At 56.6% G+C, this 15910-nt stretch overlaps 1 protein-coding gene, 1 long non-coding RNA gene and 1 pseudogene across 7 annotated transcripts in view; 2 read left to right on the forward strand and 1 right to left on the reverse strand.

Annotated features, from left to right (window-relative positions):
• The first annotated feature begins 9308 nt into the window (after positions 1-9308).
• On the forward strand, positions 9309-10411 carry LOC140710625 (uncharacterized; annotated as a pseudogene).
• A 1638-nt stretch (positions 10412-12049) lies between these two features.
• The window catches only part of TNRC18 (trinucleotide repeat containing 18), a 123837-nt gene continuing 119976 nt past the window's right edge, over positions 12050-15910 (forward strand). For 5 of the 6 annotated variants that reach the window (XM_037995199.2, XM_037995200.2, XM_008018781.3 and 2 more), the window contains exon 1: positions 13748-14130. The gene's annotated coding sequence lies outside the window, so the exon portion shown is untranslated. Of the gene's footprint in view, positions 12273-13747; positions 14131-15910 lie in introns of those variants that run through there. The other variant, XM_073012840.1, reaches the window with a different exon arrangement.
• LOC140710626 (uncharacterized) lies at positions 12177-13449 on the reverse strand. The gene is made up of 2 exons (XR_012091728.1): positions 12911-13449; positions 12177-12431 (listed from the first exon to the last, which is right to left on the reverse strand). It is a non-coding gene; the product is annotated as an uncharacterized lncRNA (long non-coding RNA).

Consider the following 15910-nt stretch of genomic DNA (forward strand, 5'->3'; position numbering starts at 1 on the left):
TCCTGCATTGGCCTCAAAGAATGCTGGGGTTACAGGTGTGAACCACTGTACCCCGCTGACCACATCTTTTTCTTTCTTTTCTTTTTTTTTGAGATAGTGTCTTGCTCTGTCACCTAGGCTGGAGTGCAGTGGCATGATCATGGCTCACTGCAGCCTCGAACTCTGGGCTCAAGAGATCCTCCCACTTCAGCCTCCTGAGTAGCTAGGACTACAGACATGCACCACCATACCTGGCTCATTTTTTATTTTTTATAGAGACGGGATCTTACTATGTTGCCCGGGCTGATCTCAAATTCCTGAGCTGAAAGGATCCCTCTGCCTTGGACTGGCAAAGTGCTTGGATTACAGGCATGAACCACTGTGCCCAGATGACCCCATCTTTCAATAGGGGGAATTTCAAATAATTTTAGGGCTGTGTTCTCATGCCACCACAACCCAGGGGGCCAGATTAGCTGAGGACATGTCCTCTAAGCCCTTCTGTGTCCCTTCTGTTTTCAGTTTCTCTTCTGTCTCCTTTCCTTGGAGGTGACAGAGGGCACCCAAGTGCCCAGACTCACCCAGGCAGTAGGTGACACCAGTGGGTGACAATGTGGATGGCTTGCCATGCCAGACACTCACTCCAATGCCCATTTTACAGATGAGGAGACTGAGTACGGAGTGGCCAGGCAGCCTGAGCAGGATCGCAGAGGGAGGATTTGTTCCTGGGCCAATCCCCTTGTTTCCCATCCATGTTCCCTATTCCTGGCAACTTGAGGTGACAAAGACCTATTCAGGCCCCGCCACCTCCAGCCAGACCCATCTTCCAGGGCAGCTGAGCCTCGGTGGCTTGGGGCTGGGTCACAGCCCCTGACTGATGGTGAACTGGCCTGACAGGTAATTTGTACCTTGCATAGGAAGATGCGGTTATTGCCAGACGAGAACCAAAACCGGCCATGAATAATCCCTGCGCTTTCAACAAAAACACCGATACAACGAAAGTTAAATAAATACCGCTCAAGCCACTCAGGCGTGAAGGGGAAAAGAGATACCGAAAATCATCTGAGCTAGCTCCTGTGAGCAGAGGCGCTGGGGCCCTGGTCCCTGTGGAGGTTGGCTGGACTCTGGCTCGTGCGGAGCAGGTTGGCCTGCGCCGACTGAGGGGGGCTACAGCTCTCTTCCCTGCCCCAGGTCTGGCATGTGACCTGCGAGACAGGCAGCCCCGCTCGGAGGCTTCCAGGCCTTGGCCTCGGCTGTTCTTTAAGCCTGGAATGCCCTCTGTGCCTTCTCTGCCTAGCAAACTCCTATTCATCCTTGAAAACCCTACTGAGATGATATCACTTCATTCATTCATTGAATGGACACTCACTGAGGTCTGCTGGGCCAGCCATGGGGCAGAGAGTGATACAAAAAAGGGAGGGTCACGCCTGTCATCACAGCACTTTTGAAGGCCAAGGAAGGAAGATCGCTTGAGGCCAGGAGTTTGAGACCAGCCTGGGCAACATAGTAAGACCCTGTCTCTCCAAAAAATAAAAAATTAGGTGGGTGTGGTGGCACACACCTGTCGTCCTAGCTACCCAGGAGGCTGAGGTGGGAGGATCGCTTGAGCCCAGGAGATCGGAGCTACAGTGAGCTGTGATTGTACCACTGCACCTTAGCCTGGGTGACGAGATCCTGTCTCAAAAAGTACAATAAAACAATAAAGTGAAGAGCCTCTGATGTGGGCTGAATTATGTCCCTCACAAATTCATATGTTGAAGTTCTAACCCCTAATTCCTCTGAGTGTGACTGTTATTTGGAAATACGGTCTTTAAAAGAGGTGATTAAATTAAAATGAAGTTATTAGGTTGGGCCCTAATCCAATATGCCTGATGTCCTTATAAGAAGAGGAGATGAGGACAGACACGCACAGAGGGACCACCATGTGAGGACGCAGGGAGAAGACGGCGTCTACAAGCTAAGGAGAGGCCTCAGGAGGAATCAGCCCTGCCCACTCCTTGATCTCGAACTCCAGCCTCCAGAACGGTGAGGCCAATTATGTTTCTGTGGTGTAAACCACCCAGTTTTTATTCTAGGGACCCTGGGAAGCTCACACAGCCTCACAGGCTTGTAGAGGTGACAAGCATGTTGGGAACAGTGACAACAAGGGTTGTCACTGGGAGGATATAGCACAGTCAGGATCTGAGTTCAGGCTGAGTGTGGTGGCTCATGCCTGTAATCCCAATGCTTTGGAAGGCTGAGGCCAGATAATTGCTTGAGGCCAGGAGTTCAAGACCAGCCTGGGCAACACAGCAAGACCCCATGTCTACCAAAAATAAAAAATTAGCTGGGCATGGTGGTGCATGCCTGTAGTCCCAGCTACTCAGGAGGTAGGAGGGTGGTTTGAACCCAGGCGTCAAGAGCTGCAGTGAGCTGCGATGCCACCATAGCACTCTAGCATGGGCAACAGAGCGAGACTCTTTTTTTTTTGAGACGGAGTCTCGCTCTGTCACCCAGGCTGGAGTGCAGTGGTGTGATCTCGGCTCACTGCAAGCTCCGCCTCCCGGGTTTACGCTGTTCTCCTGCCTCAGCCTCCCGAGTAGCTGGGACTACAGGCGTCCGCCACCTCGCCTGGCTAGTTTTTTGTATTTTTAGTAGAGACGGGGTTTCACCGTATTAGCCAAGATGGTCTCGATCTCCTGACCTCATGATCTGCCCGTCTCGGCCTCCCAAAGTGCTGGGATTACAGGCTTGAGCCACCGCGCCCGGCCCATAAGATGGAATATTATTCAGCCCTGAAAAGGAAGGAAATTCTGCCACCTGCTATGACGTGGATAAACCCTGAGGACATTATGCTGAGTGAATAAGTCAGACTAAAGGACAGATATTGTATGATTCCACTTATATGAGCTTCCTAGGATCATTAAATTCATAGAGACAGAAAGTACAATAGCCAGGGGCTGGGAGAGGGGAATCAGGAGTGTTTAAAGGGGACAGGGTTTCAGTTTGGGAAGATAGAAAACAGCTCTGGAAATGGATGGTGGTGATGGCTGCACAACAGTGCGAATGTGCTTGATGCCACTGAACTGTGCACTTAAAAAGGGTTAAGATGGTGGCCGGGCGCAGTGGCACACACCTGTAATCCCAGCACTTTTGGGAGGCTGAGGTGGGTGGATCACCTGAGGTCAGGAGTTTCAGAGCAGCCTGGCCAACATGGCAAAATCCCGTCTCTACTGAAAATACAAAAAATTAGCTGGGCATGGTGGCGGGTGCCTGTAATCCCAGCTACTCAGGAGGCTGAGGCAGGAGAATCGCTCGAACCCGGGAAGTGGAGGTTGCAGTGAGCTGAGATCATACCACTGAAGACTCCATCTAATAAAAAAGTCGGGGGGCCGGGCACGGTGGCTTACGCCTGTAATCCCAGCACTTTGGGAGGCCAAGGCGGGCGGATCACGAGGTCAGGAGATCGAGACCATCCTGGCTAACACGGTGAAACCCCGTCTCTAGTAAAAATACAAAAACATTAGCCAGGCGTGGTGGCGGGCGCCTGTAGTCCCAGCTACTCGGGAGGCTGAGGCAGAAGAATGGCGTGAACCCGGGAGGCGGAGCTTGCAGTGAGCGGACATTGTGCTACTGCACTCCAGCCTAGGTGACAGAGCAAGACTCCACCTCAAAAAAAAAAAAAAAAAAAAAAAAGGTGGCGGCGGATTAGGATGGGTAAATGTGATGTGCATTTTACCACAATTTTAAAAGAAGTGCTAAAGTTAGCAACTCAGGAGATGTGGCTTTGCAAGTATGGCCAGCATTGTCTAAACTCACCAATACCTGGTTTTTCTCCCCTTCCTGGGCACAGCAAAACTCTCCTCTCCAGCACCCCTCAGCTAAGTGTGATCATGTGGGCTGGGAGCACCAGGGACATGGGAGTCTGTGCATGCCCCGTGGTGACCTCACATGGAGGTGGACAACTCGTGAACTCTAAGTGGCTCAGGCTGTCCAGACACCACAAGGAGGTCAGTGGCCTGGGAGCAGCACCTGGGCTGTGTTGACAATATGAAGAGGAGAATATGTTTTTCTGTGTTGCATCAAGCCATTGAGATGTAGGGGATATTTCTCGCTGCAGCTTAACCTGGCCTATTCTGACTGATAGACCAGCTTCCCTGGAACAACAGCAGATCTGGCACCCTGGAGACAGCTGGTTGGAACTGCCAGGAGCTACAAGGGTCAATGGTTCTCACTTGACCCTTGTAGGCTCTTAGATTTGGGATGGTGTCTGAGTCTCTTTGAGCTGCCATAGTGAGGTGTCACTAACTGGTACGTGAAACAACAGAAATGTATTCTCTTACCGTTCTAGGGGCTTGAAGTCCAAGATCAAGTCTCTAGTCCAAGGTGGCAGGTGTTGGCAGGGTGTGAGGGGTCTGTCCCAGGCCTCTCTGGTGTGTCCACCCCCCTCCACATCTTTCTACATTGTCTTCCCTCCATAGCTGTTTGACTCCAAATATCTTCCTTTTATTGGTGACAGGATCTTGCTCTATTGCTCAGGCTGAAGTGCAGTGGCATGATCACAGCTCACTGCAGCCTCGACTTCCTAGGCTCAAGCCATCTTCCCACCTCAGCCTCCCAAGCTGCTGGGACTACAGGCATGTGCCACCATGCCTGGTTAATTGAAAAAAAAAAAAAAAAAAATTATAGAGGCAGGGTCTTGGCCAGTCTGGCCTCAAACTCCTGGGCTTAAGCAATTCTCCTGCCTCAGCCTCCCAAATTGCTGGGATTACAGGCATGAGCCACTGCACCCAAATGTCCTCTTTTTATAAGGACATCAGTCATGTTGAATTAGGGCCCACTGGACTCCAGTATGACCTGATCTTAATTACATCTGCAATGACCCTCTCTCCAAATAAGGTCACATTTCAAGGTATTAGGGGTTAGGAATCAAATATATGAATTTGGGGGGGACTCTCTTCAATCTACAACAGATAGCCCCACAGACGAGGATCTGTGGCAATCGGGCCAGGAGAGGAGGGCAGGGGCAGGGGCAGGTAGGGGACGACCGGACACCTCCAGCAGATGGAACTAAGTGAGCAGGTCTTTCTGGTGGGAGCAGCTCTAGAAGATTCTTGTTTTGTTTTTTTGGAACGGAGTCTTGCTCTGTTGCCCAGTGGTGCAACAGAGTGAGATCAGTAGTGCAATGACATGATCTCAGCTCACTGCAGCCTCCGCCTCTTGAGTTCAAGCAATTATCCTGCCTCAGCCTCCTAAGTAGCTGGGACTACAGGCACCCACCACCAAGCCCAGTTAATTCTTGTATTTTTAGTAGAGACGTGGTTTCACCATGTTGGCCAGGCTGGTCTCGAACTCCCAACCTCAGGTGATCCACCTGCCTTGGCCTCTTAAGTGCTGGGATTACTGGCGTGAGCCACCACGCCCGGCTTAGAAGGTTCTTTAGAGAGTCTCCATGGCCATAGAAACTGGGTGTGTGTGTGCCTGTCTGTGTGTGTGTGTGATAGGATTCCTACCTCCTGCCCCTCTCTGGGGTGAAGGCAGACCAATACATGAAGAGAGAGTGTAGGGCAGCCGGGAGGGGCCTGTCAGGCTTGATCTCTGTGGGTTTGTTTTTGACTCAACGCTGGCTCTAGAAATGGATTGACATTCGGGTGGGTGTGGGATGGAGGCTGAAAGGAGAGGGAAGCTTTCAAAACTGTAGCCATGGGAAATGTTTTTATTTTCTGCTTGAAAGAAAATGCCAAAGAAGGATAAAAAGGAAAAAAAAGGGGGGGAGGGGAGAGGTGATGAGAGAGAGAGAGAGTGAGTGTGTGTGTGTGTGTGTGTGTAAGAGAGAGAGAAAGCCGGGATGCCTTTTTGTATGAGAGACTTCTAGATTGGGAAATGAAGCTCGGCCAGGCGTGGTGGCTCACACCTGTGAGTGGCTTCCAGCACTTTGAGAGGCCGAGGAGGGAGGATTGCTTGAAGCCAGGAGTTCGAGACCAGCCTGCGCAACATCATGAGACCTCCCCCGCCGCATCTCTATAAAACATTAAAAAAAATAAAAAAAGCTACCTGGCGTGGTGGCACACATCTGTAGTCCCAGCTACTTGGGAGGCTGAGGCAGGAGAATTTTTTGAGCTCGAAAGGCTGAGGCTGCAGTGAGCTGTGGTTGCACTGCTGCACTACAGCCTGGGCGACAGAGCAAGTCCCTGTCTCAAAAAGAAAAAAAGGGCCGGGTGCGGTGGCTCAAGCCTGTATTCCCAGCACTTTAGGAGGCCGAGGCGGGCGGATCACGAGGTCAGGAGATCGAGACCATCCTGGCTAACACGGTGAAACCCCGTCTCTCCTAAAAAATACAAAAAAACTAGCCGGGTGAGGTGGCAGGCGCTTGTAGCCCCAGCTACTCGGGAGGCTGAGGCAGGAGAATGGCGTAAACCCGGGAGGCAGAGCTTGCAGTGAGCTGAGATCCGGCCACTGCACTCCAGCCTGGGCAACAGAGCGAGACTCCGCCTCAATAAAAAAAAAAAAGAAAAAAAGAAGAGACCCCAAGGGAGGCCAAGCTTGGTGGTTTGGGTCTGTAATCCCCGCACTTTGGGAGGCTGAGGTGGGAGGATTGCTTGAAGCCAGGAGTTCAAGACCAGCTGGGGTAACATGGCGAGACCCCATCTCTCCAAAAAAAAAAAGGATGATCCCAAGGGACAGGGGATATGGATTCTCCAGGTTTGCCCTGAACTTCAGTCTGTGCTAGGTTCTGTGGAATTACACAGGAGCTCCTGCTCTCCAGCCAGGGCTCTCCTGATCTCCAAGGTGACCCCTGGGTTACTTTGACCTCATCCCCCTACTGCGCCCCAGGCCAAACCAGGGTCTCATACTGCTCCTCTGACCTTCACTGCCCCCCCTTCTTCCCCATGCCAGGCCAGGGAAGGAGACAGCCTCTACCAAGTGGCAGGGAGGACTGATGGTTAGCACAGTATATGGGTGGCGGGGTGTGTTACATGTCATGGGAGTGGCCTTGCCTCTACCTTCTCTAATCGAGTCTCAGCCAGGCTGGGGCTCCCAGGGGCACAGGGCCTGCACACTGGGGTCCCCAGCAAGCTGCCTGGTTTAGTTCAGGGTGCCTGCTACTTCCTGGCTGCATGGGCTTGTCACGTCTCCTTTCTGCCCTCAACTTTCTCATCTGTTAAATGGGTATGCCGGTGCCCAAATCATAGGGTTGTCAAAGCCTGCCTGAAGCAGGGCTCAGAGCGCACCACGAGGAATTCAGACAGGAAAAGAGGAAACTGGGAAGGCTCTGCCTGGGAAGGGGGTGGGACAGCCTGGATTTGGGGCGCAAGGCGTGTGCTAAGGAGGTGGAGCTGGGAGAGGTGGGGCGTGCAGAGGCGCCTCTGAGGGCCAGGCTGGCAGTGGAATTTGCTGCAGAACTCTCAGCTTGCACAGGCCTGCCTGGGAGGGGTTCAGAGGCCTAAACAAAGCAGGGAGCCGGCAGGGAGGGGGATAAGGGAAGGAATCTCTAAGAGAAGGAACAGTCCTCTCCCGGGGCACCCACTCCCCACCTAGGTGCAGCGCCTCTCCCCAAACACACGTGCTGCCAAGCCCTTCATCAGTCACCCTGGCACTGACATCCATAAATCCCATTAGTCACACCGCCACAAACACATCCAGTCCCAGGCAGACAAAGACACGGGGCCCCAAAGCGGCTGTGTCTGTCCCCAGTGGCGCTTTCCCCATGCTAGAACTGTGCGGACACCGCAGGCGCTCCGTGCAATTGTTGAACCGACAGCAAGCAGCACTCCTCGCCATCACAAACGCCTCCAGATCGCGTAACTACAGGCCCCCGGATAACCACAGTTGTTCCTTTCCCCCATTCCAAGTCTCTCCCATCCCCTCTGGGTACACACGTACTGCTGTAATCACCCACGAATGCCCTTGGCCATTCCCTTTTCTGCGTCTCTCTGGAGGGGGTAGGGCTGACACTGCGCCCCCCTCCCCCAAGCCTGTGCTCGGACGGGTCAGGCAGAAAAACCATCCCCCAAGGTCACCAGAGCTCTTCAGCAGGCGCCCCCGGGAGCTGATTTATTGGCGGCTTATTTGGAGAAATGCTATCGCTCTTAGATTCCGGAGGGGGGAAAAAAAACACGCTCGCGGTGGACTTTAACCTTGGGCTGAAACCACAGCGCTTTGTTTTCAGAGGTGCTTCCTAGGGCGCCGCGGCGGGGCTGGGGCCTAGCGGGGGAAGCTCGGCCGGAATGTGGCCCAGCAGCCTCTCCACTCCCAGGCTGCGCTCCCGCCTGCCCTGGCAAGCGCTCAAATTCCTCTGGGCCCGGCCGGAAGCCCTCGGTCCCTCCAAAAGTGCTTCTAGAAATTCTAGGAAGGAGCCGAAGCTCCTTGGATGAGGGCGTCCTTGGAGCGAGGTTGCCAAACCCTCCCATCCCAAGCCCCTGGCATGTGCCACCCGCCGTTCGCAGTCGTGTTACTGGCATGGTGAGGTTTTCGGGAGGCACCCAGGAACGGCTGAATGCTTCGGTTTCCGCGCACCTTAAGTCCGGAGCAAAACCCCGCTGGAGGTGGTTGGCTCCGATCGCGTGCATGGTTTGCTTGGCTGATGTAAGCCACCAGCGCGAAGGCCTGTTCCCGCCCCTCTGGCAGAGATAAATTAAGCGTTATTATTGCAAATACACCTTCTCTGGATCTGCTCCCCACGACTGTTCCGTGTGTCAAAACCGCCGCTTCCACCAGGCAGCCACAAGGGCGAGACCAATTACCGCTTTCCCCATGGTTGTGCCAAAGCACGCAGCCAACGAGGGCTCCAAGCCGGGACCCCGGTTGAGAAAAACCTGGGGCATCCGGCGGCACCAACGGTGGGAACCAGATGAGCCCCCGCCTCCGCGCATGGTGCCCACAGTCACCCCCCTGCCTTGGTCCTCCTGTGCCAAAAAAAAAAAAAAAAAAAAAAAAAAAGGCTCATCATGCACCCGCAGAGGGCTCTGAGGAGACACGGGATGAAGGCAGGGTCCGCGGAGAGGTGGCAAGCTAAATTCTGAGAAGCCGCTTCGACCCTGACCCTGGCGTCGCCCCTCCGTGGTGCAGGTGGCACCGGAGTTGGGTCGAGCGGACAGCTGCACACCCATCCCAGTCTCACCGAGCCTTTCTAAGAGGAATGCCAGGCCCGGGCGCCCCTACCCCAAGGCGGTGATCCTGTGAAGCTCGGGCCACCTCAGGGTCCAGCGCCCTCAGGGATGGATGGTGCTGGCACCGAGGGACGAGGCTGTTCCCTCTCTTTGGTAAACGGAGAAGCTCTTGGCGTGGTTCCCTGCGCAGTCTTGGGGTCCCCAGGCCGTGACGGGGTGAGCAGGGCGTGCGGCGTGGCCCGGGATGTGAGACCAGTCTGGGGCACCCCCGCGTGAGCGACGGGAAGGAGGGCCCGCCCGGAGATTTATGGCCGCAGCCGGCCCCCTGCGCACCGAGCACGTCTCCGTCCTTTCCCAGCCAAACAGTGGAGTGGAGGACCCGACCCCGGCTGGAGGAAGAGGCCAGGGCCGGAGGCGGGGCCGAGAGGAGCTGGAATCCATCGGGGCTGGGCCTGGCGCATCAGTCCCAATTCTGCCCGCCTTGCGCCCTGGTCTCGGTGGGGTGTGGGGCGATGGCGCCGCGTCCCTGGTCTTCCAGGCAGGTTCGGGCAGCTCCCGGCTGGGTTGGCCCGGCCGCGACTTGGCGCTGTACCTTGGCGCTGTATCGCGGCTGGGTCTGTCGCAGCGAGGGGACGGCGAACGTGGCTTTCCCGGGCACAGCCTCTCCGGGTTTTAGCCGCGCCCGCCAGACACGGGACCTGCGGAAACCGGAGCTTAAGACACCTAGCCACATGGCCTCTGAGCGGGCAGCAGAAGCCGGCAATCCCTCAGGGGGTGCCCTTCACCGAGATGCCAGCGGAGAGTGGGGGGCTTCGGTCCCCGCCTTGAAAGGCGGTTGGGGCGATGGGTGAAGTGGCTCGGGTGGCCGCGCCGAGGAAAGGATACTGGCTTTTTCTTCCCCCGCTGGGGGAAGGATAAGGGGAGAACGTGTCCAAGCGGCCAGCAACACCAGAATTTGGGAAGAACCGGGTTCAACGCCGAATTGAGGGAGGCCGTCTGATCGCGGGAGCTGCACCAGTCGGGGCTGAGCCTGCGCCAACAAAAGCGCGACAGGGGTGACGGCCGGGCTCAAGGTTGGCCTGTCCTTTGGTTTTAAAACAAAGAGGGAGAATTTTGTCAGTCGGGACGCGTCCAGGGAGCAGAGGCCGGAGCCGGTAGCCTAGGAACACAGGAAAGGCCTCGGCTCCGGTGGCCCAGGCTGGCTGCGGAGAGGCACAGTGGGCCGGGCCTCGGCTAGCCAGGGCAGATTCTCCCGTAACTGCGGTGGTTTGGGGCTACAAGGAAGACCCACCCCGCTCCCCCGAGTCGATTTTTCACCCAGTCAGTAAAACACACACACACCCCCCCCCCCCCCACACCCCCCCCTCAATTGCGTCCACAGAGTTTTTGGCCACCTATCCCGCTGGGTAAACAAAAGTGTGAGGGGGCGGGGAGGGGGAAGGGGAAGGGATAGAATGGGGGTGGGGCGCGTAAGATGGCGGCTGGACCTGGTGGCCTATGGCCTGTGCCCTATGGCCGTGGCACCCAGGCCTGGTTTTTACATTTCAGTGTGGCCCACCATACTGGGGAGGGCGTTTCCCTGGACCCTGAACCCTTGTTAGGGATGTCCTAGAGGCTCCCCTTTACGAATGGAGGCACCTGGACTGCACCCACTACTTCGCTTGGGATCCGTCCTCCGCCCCAAGATGGCTCCCAGTCGCTGTTTACTCAGCGACTGCGGGGACACCAGGGTGCGGGGCTGGGGAGCCGGCGGAGATCAGGGCGCGTATAGATTGGCCTGGGCACGCGGCCTCTCTGCGTAGCCCGCCCGCGCCCCCACGCACGCGGCATCCCTGGAAAACCAGCGTGGGCAGGATGCATCCTGGCCGCCCCCGCCACTACCGCGTCCCCAGGCCCTGCGCCCTGGCCGGGCTCCGGTGGCTGCAGGGCCGCGAAAATGTGGAATGGGTGCCGGGGGTGGGTACGGAAGGAGCCCGCGCGAGGGGGCTGGGCGCACAAAGCTCAGGCACCACGGCCCTAATGAAATACCGGCTGGGTTCGTCACGCTGCCGAGGCGCACACTTGAAAAATGCAAACGCCATTGGCAAATCCAGGGCAAACAGGCAGAATTTTTATTAGCAACTAAATGATTTATGGCACACGTACACCGCCGTCACAATTACGGCGTCTCGGAGCATCCAAGGGGTGAAAACATTAAACATTTATAAAAATGGGCCTTTGTTTTTTTCTACTCCGCAAGCCTTTGTTTTCCCCACCCCAACTCTCTCAAGATATACATATTTTTTCCTTGAGCTATATTAAAATAAAGAAAAACCTTCCCCAAATCCAGGGCGGGGTAATGCGGTGGAGAATTAGGGTCTGGGCTTGGAATATTGGTGGGCAAAGAGAGTGGAGAGGAAGCGATGGGGCCTCGGGCGTGGGAGGGCTTAACTAGGAACACACAAGACTTCTGCGTAAGGCTCAAGGGCGCTCTGCGCCCCCACACACGGCCCCCTTCCCCCGCCTGGGCTTCCAGCAGCCCCGCGCAGCTCGACTGCGTTTATTCGATTCCTACAGTCCCCTCCTCCCCTAAGGCACACAGACACAATACCTCCTTTCTCTAACCCCCCTCTCCTCTCCGTCTTTGCTCCTGGCCGTCCCGGGGATGCACCGGGCGCCTCTCGCCGCCCCGAATGCCGAGGCCACCACTGAGACCCGCACGGCCAGCTCCAAACGCGGACACCGTGGCTTGTTCCCCTCGGCTCCAGCTATTTTCGTTCCTTTCTTTCCTTTTCACTCCTCCCTCCTCCCCAGTGGAGCTACAGCTTCCAAAAGAGGGCAGCCTAGAAACCAACGCAGGAAGCTCCAGGAAGGGCAACTTGAAACTGCCCTCAAGAGGCTGAACTTTTTTCCTCAAATTTATCCTGGAATTAAATTAGACACCCCCCAGTTCGTTCTCGAAGCCTCCCCCCACTTTTTTTTTTTTTTTCTAAAAGTGGAGAAAAGAAAATAGAACGAATGGGCACTAACGCGCTCATTTCCCCCCCCTCCCGAAAAGTTGCCTTAAAAATTGATTTAAAAAAACAGAACGGGCAATGCGAAAACGCTGAGTACGCAGCGCGGGGCGAAAGAGAGGGCTTCTCTTGTTTTAATTAAAATCTTATCACCGCAGTTGCTCTTCGAGGCAGGATTGGAAGGATTTCTGCCCCTCCAAGCTTCCTTTCCAGGGTACGTAATGCTTAGCCGGGGTCGGGGGCCTGCAGGGCTGCAGAAAGGGTGCGGGGGCCCCCAGGACAGTTCTGCTGGCGTGGTCCGCACTCCCTGCGCCCCCGGTCAGGTAGGTCGGCCGCGGGCAGCTCACGGCTACTCAACCCAGAAAGCATTTTGCTGAAAGAGCAAAATAAAAGTACAAAGTCTGGGGGATTGGGGCTCCCTTCCCCCTACGGCCGCCGTGGCCAGCCAAGCACTTTTTGGGCTTGGCGGCTACTTCCTCTGAGCTCAACAGATTTTTTTTTCCCGGTCTCGCCCTCCCTTGAGGGGGCGCGGCGGATGGAAGGCGAGAGAGGCCCCCAGTCAAGAGGTTTTTAATATTACACTTTAATAGGTTTCAGAAGGCTCCGTGGAGAAATGCTAATAGGCTGAAATGTCAGAATCGAGAGGGATTCAGTTCGCGCTCAGCCGATCTAATCCTTTTTTCTGCTCTGATTTTTTTGTTGGGGGGGAAGGAGAGGGGAGCGCCCACGCAAAGAGGGACTTTGGGGAGGGGCGCGCTGTGCAAAGCGCCGCAGCCCTGGCCTGGGCCGAGCGGGGGGCGCGCCCCGATCCGCGTTTCTATAGGAACCCCTTTTAGAAGATTAGAGACTCACCCGCTGCCCGCCGCCGCGGCCTCTCCAAAATATTAATCAGTAACCATCTGACACCGCGTTTCAGGGAGGGACCCGCAGGCCAGTGCTAGGAAAACGGCCTTCTCGCCTGCCCATCCCACCCGACCGCGCTGCTGGGGGAGAGGGAATGAATCGCTGCTTTGTTTTAAAAGGAAGAAAAAAAACAAGGGAAAAAGCAGCCCTTGTCTGTTTCGGCGTCTCCACCGCGCGTACTAGAAGCGCACCCCAGGGGAGGTCGGGGGCCGGGGCCCGGGGCGCTAGGTGCAGCCCGCCGGGCCCCAGGCCCTCCCCGGCTCGCTTGGCTTGTCACCTCCTCCTGCGAGCAGGAAGCTGACAGGCGGCCCATTAAACCGCGCCTTGCAAAGCCCTGGATTGCGGCGACAACCATCTTCCTCTATTTTGATCACTCAGCCCAGACGCTGGGGGAGGGGGGAAGGAAAAGGGAGGAGAAGGAGAAAGGAGGGAGGGGGGGGTCCGAGCTGGTGGAGGGGGAGGGCTGCCTAGAAACGGCCCGGAAAAATTCTCACCACCAGTTTTGATCATTCAGCCCCGCCGAGGGGAGCCTGGAAACTGCTGGAGCCCCTAGGTCCGTAATTGGTTTTATAGGAATGGCTGTGGGCCAAGGTGTTTACATGCGCGTGATTGGCGGCGCGCGCGGCCAATGCGCGGCGGCCGGGGGCCGGGCTAGGGGGGGCGGGCGCCCGGGAACAATGCGTGTTTCTTTGCCGGAGAGTGCTCCCCTCCCCCAACCCCATCCAACCTCCCCCCGCTGCCTTTTTTTTTTTTTTTTTTTTTTTTTTTTTTTTTTAGATCCAGCGAGAGGAACTTGAAAGGGGGGTTGTGTAATGTACCTTTTCCAATCCCGGGCTGTATATGGAGATTTGGGATTCTTTAAACCGGCGCTACCTGGATTTTATTAAAAAGCGGGGAGCTCGGCGGGAGGAAAGCTGGCTTTTCCGGGGGCTGCGGGAGCCGGGCCGCGGGAGGGCGGAGGAGTTGGCGCGCCGAGCGCTCGGCCCGGGGAGCGGTTTTCTACCAAAAAAAGGAAAGGCGGGCAAAAAGTGTGAGGCGGCTGCGGGTGGCGGAGGGGAGCGGCGGCCGCGGGATGGCAGGCAGCACGGGCGCCTAGCTGCGCCGGGAGCCGGGGCCGCCGCCGGAGTCGTTGTCGCCGGACCCTGGAGCCGTGAACCCAGCCGCGCCAGGTACGCCGCCGGTCAGCCTGCCGGCCCCCGGCCGGGCGCGATGGTCTTCAAACTTCTCCAGCTCGACCCCCAACCACGCCTGCCCCTCGGGGTGCGCGGGGGGGATCCCCGCTACTGTCTGGCTCCCGATTACAGAATCGGGGACCAGGGCCAGCTGGGAGGGGGCGCCCTGGGAGGGGTGGGGGTGGGCTGCTGCCCCCCGGTCGCCCACGGGAGCCCCCAGCCCCGCTTCGGCCTGCCTGGCCCGGCCGAGGGGCGGCGGTTCCTCTCTTGGTTCCCAGCAGGCGGCGGGGGAGCCCGGGACGCCGAGACGTTTTCGATTATAGGCTGTTTTTAATTAAAAGCCGGAATTCAGCCATTTTAACTCCATTTAAGAGGGGGAGAAAAGTAGGGAGAACGCAGCGGAGCCCGCAGATGGCTGATGCAGCTTCTTTGCCAGTGCGAGGGTGTTCCTGGGGGCTTCACCCCGACTTCCCCGAACTGGGGCGCCTGGGCATACTACGAGGCGCTGGCTTTTAAAAAGCTACCCAAAGAATCTCTTACCAAAAAAAAAAAAAAAAAAAAAAAATCACGGGAAGCTCATCGCCTCCTTAAGATACGTATCCTCGGATGTGGCGATCTTAGATTTTTCCAAAGTAAACGCGGATCTGGTAACCAGAGCCTGATGGGAGAGAGCGAGGGAGGGAGGGAGGGGGTGTTTGTAACCAAAACCGAGTTAAAATAGGCACCCTTAGCAAAGTTGGGGAGGGAGGCTGGAGAGGAAGGCCGGCGGGTTTGGCCAGAGGTTTTGCAGCCGAGGGGGTCTCCTGCTCGGGGGGCTGGGCGCGGAGTGCGGGGCGCCGGGCGGGCACCCGGGAGCCGGTGGCTTTGGCGTGATCGGCGGCTCTAGGAGCGCCCAGGCCTCCCAGAATCAGGAATGTGAGCTGCTGCAGACAGACAGATCGAGGGAAGGGTGGGCTCCAAGACCCCCTCCGATCCCCAAGAGAATCCGCAAACGACAAATCTTTTAAACAAACAGCTTTAAACTGGAACTACAGGGGGATTTACCCAACGGTGGGGGAGGCGCCTCTTGGCCGGCCCGCGCTGCAAAGGTTTTCTTTGTAGGTTATTTTGGGGGGTGGGTGTGTGTGGGGGAAGCTAGGAGTAGAAGCGAGACCCTTGATCCCTTTCCTTCTCCTCTTGACATCCCCCAAATCCCCCACGCCAGGCCACGTCCTCGGGCTGCAGGATCTCAGGCCAGGGCGTTGGAAAATGAAACCAAAGCTTGTTTTGTAGGATTCTTTCCAGTCCTTAGGCGAGAATGCCACGTCTCGGGTCCTCGGACTCGAGCTCTGGGACTCATAGTGCCCCCGGGGGGAGAAAGGGGGGGGACCACGAGCCTCTTTAAAAATAATAAACCCGCTTTGGACCCTCCCTCCTCCCACCCCCAGAAAAACACCATTCCGTCGGCGGTTCAAGGCGAGCTCAGGAAAAACCAAACTCGGAAAAGGGAGGCGAGGTCTCCAAAAGGTTAAATATTAAACTTTGCGGATCAGATAGTGCCAGAGTGTTTTGGGAGACACTTCGGACCTCTTGTGGCAAGGCTTCACGGTTTTAAACCCTGGAGCATTTGACGCCCAGGAATAAAATACACTTAAGAGGTTTGTATTTACGCTGTCCGGGCGCAGCCGAGGAGCCCTGCCCGGTTTCGGGAGGACCCGGCAGCCGCCGAGGCAGAGTCTGGGCTGGGGCGCAGCGCGCCACCGCCGCCGGTCACTTTTCCGAGCCAGGTCCCGGGAGC

The sequence above is a fragment of the Chlorocebus sabaeus genome, chromosome 28, assembly GCF_047675955.1.
Source record: "Chlorocebus sabaeus isolate Y175 chromosome 28, mChlSab1.0.hap1, whole genome shotgun sequence".
Taxonomy (NCBI): domain Eukaryota; kingdom Metazoa; phylum Chordata; class Mammalia; order Primates; family Cercopithecidae; genus Chlorocebus; species Chlorocebus sabaeus.